This window comes from Ursus maritimus, unplaced genomic scaffold (assembly GCF_017311325.1).
Source record: "Ursus maritimus isolate PB19 unplaced genomic scaffold, ASM1731132v1 scaffold_347, whole genome shotgun sequence".
Taxonomy (NCBI): Eukaryota; Metazoa; Chordata; class Mammalia; order Carnivora; family Ursidae; genus Ursus; species Ursus maritimus.
This window is the reverse complement of record NW_024426086.1, coordinates 1-6,759: the sequence shown is the minus strand read 5'-3', so window position 1 is coordinate 6,759 and position 6,759 is coordinate 1. Positions and strand designations below refer to the sequence as shown.

Genomic DNA, 6,759 nt, shown 5'->3' with positions numbered 1-6,759 from the left:
ATAACTGGCCAACTTATTCATCCTCTTACCCAGTTTCCCCTCTGTCCCTTCATCGGAAAGCGCAAAACTAGTATCTCCATTCCATCGCTACGGGAAAGAAGAAACGGCATAAATTCTAGGGGGCCTGATTCAACAGAAGTTGCTTGACAACATCTATGAATTTGTCATGTCTAATTTGTGGGTTGCTGTGAGGCTTTAGCACTCGGCAAATGGTTTCGGGGCATTGTTTCATGGGGGGCGGGGCAGTTGTCAGTGGCTCCACCTTCACCAGACCCCATCTTCCCTAGCTTTCTCAGAAAGGCTCCTGTGCCCAATTTTCTCTCCTAAGACACCTTCGAGGCAATCTTCCCTGTTCGGTGCTCACAGTCACAATGGTAATACTGGCCTCACAACACTGTCTCCCACTTATTTTTCTTTTTTCCCTTTTCTAAGGACATAAGTGGCCCCTTTCTTACATGAAGTGCACATGTCACTCTCTCCTCTCATCCTCCGTCTAGTTCATCATCTCCCCTCATGTCCAGGGCCTCGACCCCAGCTTCCTCTTCATCAGCACCCACCTCTGCTCAGATTTCCTAATGACTGAGCTTTCTGACCTTCCCCTCGGTCGTGTGTTCCTTAACCTCCTGCCTTCAGTGCCCCTTCCTGGAGCGTGGGGTGGCCTGGGGCTCCTCTGTCAGAACTACCTGAGAAATGGGGAGATGTAGTTCTCAGGTGGAGGTGACATAAGCAGTAGACTATGGCACCGGGGAGAGGCCCCAGAGAAAGAGCTCAGGGAGTGTTCGGGGAAGCCCAGCCCCGACAAGGGCCTTAGAACTGGTGTAAGGTGGTATCTCAGTGTGGGATTTGATTTCAATTTCCTTGATGGCTAATGATTTTGAACATTTTTTCGTGTGTCTGTTTAGCCATTTGTATGTCTTCAATGGAAAGTGTCTGTATTCATGTCTTCTGTGCCCATTTTATGATTTGTTTATTTGTTTCTTGTGTATTAAGTTTGAGAAGTTCTTTGTAGACTCTTGAACCAGTCTTTTATCTGTAGATGGTCATTTGCAAATATATTCTCCACATTCCAGGTCTGCTCTTAGTTTTCTGACTGTTTCTTGCTATGCAGAAGCTTTTTATCTTGATGAAGTCCCACAAGTTCATTTTATCTCTTGTTTCTCTTGCCTTTGGAGATGTGTCACGAAACACGTTGCTGTGGCCGATGTCGTAGAGGTTGCAGCAACCCTCTCGGAAGCAGCTGGGTTCTTCCCCAGGATCTTCCTCTCAACCATTCACCAACAGCATTTCAGATGGAAAAAGCCTGAATATTACAGCAACTGTCTAGGAAGCAACCGGGTTCTTCCCCGGGGTCTCGGGGGGAAAAGAATCAACGTGTTGTTTGCCTACACTCAAGACAGGATGCTCTGATGATGGCCTGTCATACCAGGGTCACTTGTTTAATGGCTTAAGAGCGCAATGCCAGTGATTGCTTGCAGGGCCCTCCTAAGCCCTCCTGGATGAGTTCTCTCACGGTTGCCTGTTTTCAATCTGCTTCTGTTGCTCTCCTGTGCTACATGGGACCTAAGAGTGGGCATTTGTGAAGGAGAGTCTGTGTCATGTAACTCTTTCTCTTCCTTTATTTGCAGAAAACCAAATTGATCAGGAGGGACCGAAAGGACAAGAGTCAGTTGCCCCCAGGTAATTCTGAGTTCTTGGGGGCTGTGAATTCAAAAGTGGCACCCAGGGAAAAGCAGAAAGTGCTGAAGAGAACTATATTATCTATTCGGTCCATGACAAGTTATCCTTTTTCACAATGCTTTCCGTTTTTTTGTGGTACTTGGATTGCTTCCCATTTCTTAGTTACCTCTCTCGTTGAGTAACCCACAGTCAGCCGACCCAGGTAAACTAATATGTCCCAGGGATCGCTGTGCTCGCTCATTCTCTCCTCTGTGCTTTTTTGAGAGATGCATGTCTTCTTTCTGCCTGTTAGATTTATCACGTTGACATGTGTTCCTAGCAAGAACATATCACAGCAAGAAGACAAACATATACTATCGTGCCAGATATGGAGAGAAAGAGGCCTTTCTGGATGAGGTAGCTGGGACAGTCGCTTGGCCACTCCATGCAGAACTGGATGCCATTTGACAGGAAGGGGGAAAGCCACCATTCTGAGACTCTGTATGTAGTGAGTCATGACTGGATGGCACAGAGATAATTGAGGCTCCTTCCTCACAAGCTTGCTGTTTGGCCTGTGCGCTGAGCACTTACTGTCCTTTCTATCTGCTGCTCCTGTGACAAACAGAGCTTGTCGCACTCAAACAAGAAGAGTTGTTTCTCTCTTGTATGGGTCAGCCTCTCTGCTTTCTTGACCATTCCTTTGTCCCTTCCATCAAAGCCAGACAGGACATAGGATTTCAGATCCCTCTCAGGTTAATCTTCGGTTGTCCCCACCCTGCAGGCTCAGCGGACAGCTGCTAGAGGTGGTAGAGCACGTCGGCTCCCGGGACTCTCCGGATAATCACAACGTGACATATTCAGTTCTTCCCGAGCTGTCTGACTCCTACCGGCCTTACAGGAGCGCCGCCATCTTCTCACCTGAGGACCTGGAAGTCTGTTCCTCTCTAGAAGTGGCCAGTGAGTACTCCATTGTCAAGGTGATAAAGCTCCAACTGGACACCCACATAGATCTCCTGTTCTTTGTACCCCAGACCTCTGCTGTGCCGTGAGAGGTCATCCCTGTGGGGAGGCCTTGTAGAGACATATTGATCTGAACTGGGCTCTAGGATTGAGTTTTAAGCACAGATGTCAGGTGTGTCAGGGAGCTTTGCTCTCTTCCTAGTCCCAGGGCATGCCCATGTCATCTTGGCTTCTCTGTCAGGTCATTGGGCCAAAGGAGGCAGGACAAACTCAACTCACCTCAGCAACATGAGCACAGAAGTTGTCTGTCAGACCTAATTTGGATGAAACCTCTTTTCTCACTTTCAATAAGCTCTACGTTTCATCTCTGAGCCAGGTCCTTTACGAATCTATGCCTGCCACTGTCAGTTGGCATTCTTATCCAGGGTTAACTGCTTTTGCTATTCTAAACCCTGCTTGTGTCTCCCCTTTGGGTTGACTTGTCTTCCTAAACAGTTGTCTGAAAACCCACCCTCAGTGCCTCCAGTGATAGCTTGTTTGTGTGTTTCCCGAAGCAGAGCTGTGCTTTGCATTCCCCCACAACACGATTTGAGCCAACGTTCTCTGTAGCACCAAAGACTCACTTTCATTTGAGGGTTTGTCGTTGCATTCCATCTGTTCACTCTCAGTGTATAAGTTCCAGTAAGTCTCAACAAGCAGGCTCTCTGATGAGAGAAGGCTGAATTCTGCAGTAATCCTTTTAGAATGCTCAGAGGCTGGATCCCCAGAATCTGTATGAAAAAGATAAGTACAGTGTTTGTACAGACTTAAGACAAGGGCAACCGTGATGATGATCTCCTAGAAAAAATAAATTTTTCCCAATGTCTCAGGCAAGGAAATCAAGCCACTTATCATAAGACAATATCAGAAGCACCCTGAAATATTCTTCTGCCTAAATCTGTTCTCACACTGAGCATATCTGAGTGCCCGGCTAGCATTAGACACTAGATTATTAATGTACCGAGCAGGATCTGCTTAATGACTGCCCTGTCTTTATGTATTTACAGAAAATCAAATCTCTCATAAGGAGGAAGAAGACCAAGACCCGATAGGCCCCAGGTAACTATGAAGAATCCTGGGTTGTTATTTCAGTGGTTAAACTGAAGGACTGCATTTCAAGGAAGAAACATAAACTGCCAGACATGCCTGTTTTATCCGTTCTCCAATCACAAAGTACCTTTGTTTAACCATGAAGTGTGGCTTCACATGTTACATAGTTAAGTTCCATTTACTGACCCCTTCACTTCAATAACCTGAAGGGCATGGAACTTGGTGAATTAGCAGTCACTGGGATTCTCTGCATTCCCCTGTTCTATCCTTTTGGTAAAATGAGAGTGAGAGGCCTATATGCCTCTCCCTGTTTGGTGTTACCACACTGAGGATATATTATAGCCAAAGAATACCTAAAAAAAGCACTCACGTCATAAGAAAGAGGCACCAACGACACAAGGTCTCTCCATATGGATGTTGTCTTTTAAAGCCTGTGTTCACTTGGTCACCCAAGGTAGTATCAACAATATTTAAGCAAAAGTGTTGAAGCCACCTTTAGGATTCCCCATGTGCGCTGTGAGCTATGTGTTCCATTCCATAGTCGTTCAGTTTGTTGCTCAGAAGCTTAGCTCTGTGGCCACTATCCTGAGCACCTTTTGTTCTCTATCTGTCCCTACTGCCCCCACAGCAGCCACACTCTGTCCCTGTAACAGGAGGATAGTTTTTGCTGTTAATCACGGCTGTGCCCCTTTGTTATGAGTATACTTCTCGGCCTCCCATCAAAACCAGTAGGATGCTGGGGTGTCTACTTTTCTTGTGTTAAACTTCAGATCTCCCGACCCTCCGAGGCTCACCGCAGAGCTGCCAGAGGTGGAAGAGGATACCCCATGTGACTCTCTGGATGAATGCTATTTGACTTATTTGGCCCTTCCTGACCTGTCTGACTCCCTCGGGACTTGTAGCAAGGCTGACATCACCTCATTCGAAGATCTGGACATCTGTTCTGCTCTGGAAGTAGCTAGTGAGTCCTCCATTGTCAAGGTGATAAAGCTCCAACTGGACTCCCAAGCTGACCCCCTATTTTTGGGATCCCAACCTCTGGTTGTGCAGAAATGTGTCATCGCTCTGTAGAAGCCCAGTAGACATAAGGATCTGAGTCAGGCTCTAGGATACACTTTTTAGCACAGACCTCAGGTGAGTCAGGCACCTGCCCTTTGTTCCTCATCTCAGGCCATGCTTATGGCTTCTGACAGAAGTTAGGACATTCGATTCAAGGCAGATGTGACAGCTCACACTCACTTGTGCTCCACATGCAGAGTTCTCTGTCTTTGTTCCTGATTTCAATTAAATATCTCTCTTCATCTGCAATGTTCTCATTTTCATAGCTGAATATTGTCTCTTGAATTTTTGTACCTGTCCAAAGATGTTGGCAGCCTTACCTACATCTTTCGATTTGTTGTTTCCCTGCCTGATTGCTCTGACTCACAGCGTCTGTGTCCTCTATGTTGGCTGTCTACACTGAGTTGTCATCAGAGTATCAGGACATCAGCACCTCTACCATCAGCTTGCTGCAGGTTTCCTTGAAGCACAGCTGATTCTGGCCTTTGCCCCTCCCATGCATGGCTCATATGTCTGTAAGCACAAAGAATTGTACACAAAAGGTTTCTTTTGACATGAGGGTTTGCAGATTCCATCCATCAGTCTGGTCTCTGTGTCTAAATTCCCTTAAACCATTTATCTCATGGCATAAGGTAATGAGAGAAGGTTGCACTAAGTTTTTAGAATGTAGGTAAGCTGTTCCCCAGAATCTGTGGCAAAACACACGTTTCACGCTGTACACAGACTCTTGAGATGTGGCTCTACCACAGCAGGGAGCTCATGCCCAATGGCTCAGGAAAGCAGACCAAGGCACATTCCCAAGACACTACCTGAGGCCTCCTGGATGGTTACTCTCCCAATATCCTGCTGCGCCACTAAGCGGCGCACAGTCCGTGTGCTAGTTCTATCGGATACTTAATTGGAATGTACACATGGTGTTTTTGAGCGTGACTGGCCCTGTCTGTATTTATTTGTAGACAGTCATAATGATCTTGTGGTGGAAGAAGACCAAGGACGGATATGCCCCAGGTAACTCTGAAGAATCATGGGCTTTAATGCAGTGGTGATGTCTGGGGATCTTGGCTCTCGGCAAATTTGGAAGGTGCTAGATGTACCTATTTCACCCATTCAGACACCCATAAAATGGTCCATTAGCAATGTTCTCTGTTTCACTATTGTACTCATATAGGCCCCTTTCTTTATGCGTCCCAAATTTGGAAGCTCAGGCCATTGACACAGGTATACTAACCAATCACAGGATTTCTTGCATTCTCACGGTCTCTCTTTGTGTTGAATCCAGCCTAAGATGCACATCTGTCTCTGCTCGTTTCGCATTATGACGTTGGCAGGAATTCATGACAAGAAAAGTGTGTAAAAAATTCATATCTCAGTGTTTAAACAAGTAGGCCTCGGACACACGAGCTTTCTAGGAATCTACAATGCTGCCAGTCTGGGGTTGTCTTGGTGCTTTCTGTAAATGTCAACAAAACGTATGCAAAAGTGTTGATGCTGGTTTTATTGTTTTCTGAGCGTGCTGTGTGTTGTGACTGCTGTGTGCTGGGGTGGTTCAGACTCCTTCCCTTTAGTCTCCCATTCTGGCCATGCTCTGGGCCCCTCCAGCTCTTGCTCCCTCCCTGCCTGCCTCATCTATCCCCGGTACATCCACACTCTGGCCCCAGATGGAGGCAGAAAGGTTCATGGGAAGAAGACTTCGCATTTCTTTTCGGTGCCGCCCAAAGCAGCTGGGACTCCATGTTGACTCAACTTTCTTGTTGCATCTCCAGTCCTGCCTGTCACACGAGGCTCCACAGGGAGCTACCAGTGGCAGAAGAGAATGAAGACCCGCAGGACTCCCTGGATGACTGTTATTTGACTTCTTCATTTGGCCATGACCTGCCAGACACCTGCAGACCTTACACAAGTGCTTCATTCACATTTGATAAGCAGGAAACCTTCTTGGGTCTGGATGTGGATGGTAAGTACTCCCATTGTGAGGGGCACAACATTCCTGGGTGG

At 46.8% G+C, this 6,759-nt stretch overlaps 1 long non-coding RNA gene across 2 annotated transcripts; it reads left to right on the top strand.

The window, feature by feature from the left end:
* The first annotated feature begins 1,356 nt into the window (after positions 1–1,356).
* LOC103680622 lies at positions 1,357–5,740 on the top strand. 2 transcript variants are annotated; one of them, XR_005831912.1, is made up of 5 exons: positions 1,364–1,677; positions 2,438–2,613; positions 3,663–3,714; positions 4,494–4,666; positions 5,721–5,740. It is a non-coding gene; the product is annotated as an uncharacterized LOC103680622 (long non-coding RNA). The 2 variants fall into 2 exon arrangements; XR_005831911.1 differs by lacking the exons at positions 3,663–3,714; positions 4,494–4,666; positions 5,721–5,740 and having other exon boundaries at positions 1,357–1,677; positions 2,438–3,388.
* The last annotated feature ends 1,019 nt before the right edge of the window (positions 5,741–6,759 follow it).